The sequence below is a fragment of the Mustela nivalis genome (genome assembly GCF_964662115.1).
Source record: "Mustela nivalis genome assembly, chromosome: 13".
Classification (NCBI taxonomy): Eukaryota; Metazoa; Chordata; class Mammalia; order Carnivora; family Mustelidae; genus Mustela; species Mustela nivalis.
This window is the reverse complement of record NC_139032.1, coordinates 92,586,363-92,586,708: the sequence shown is the minus strand read 5'-3', so window position 1 is coordinate 92,586,708 and position 346 is coordinate 92,586,363.

Below are 346 nucleotides of genomic sequence, written 5' to 3'. Positions count from 1 at the left end.
CCCCTCTGCCTGGGCCCGCCCTGTCTGGTGCTGGGACAGACCTGGGCTGGGGTCCTGACCTCGGGCTGTGGCCTGGGAACCCAGGCCTCCAGGACAGGAGGGGGGACCTCGCACTTTAAAAGCACTGTCACTGTGATAACCAACGTGGTGACACCTTTACATCCCGTTTCCAACGCCGCACGGAGGTGGGCGGGGCCGGGGCAGCCGCCCTGGCGCCCCGGGACTCGCCGCTCACAGGATCAGGGGGCACCACGGGACCAGGAACGCGAGGAGGGCCGCGCAGTGCTTTCCCCCAGGGTGCGTCCCCGTGCCCACTGCGCACCCAGGAGGCAGGACGGGCCCTCGC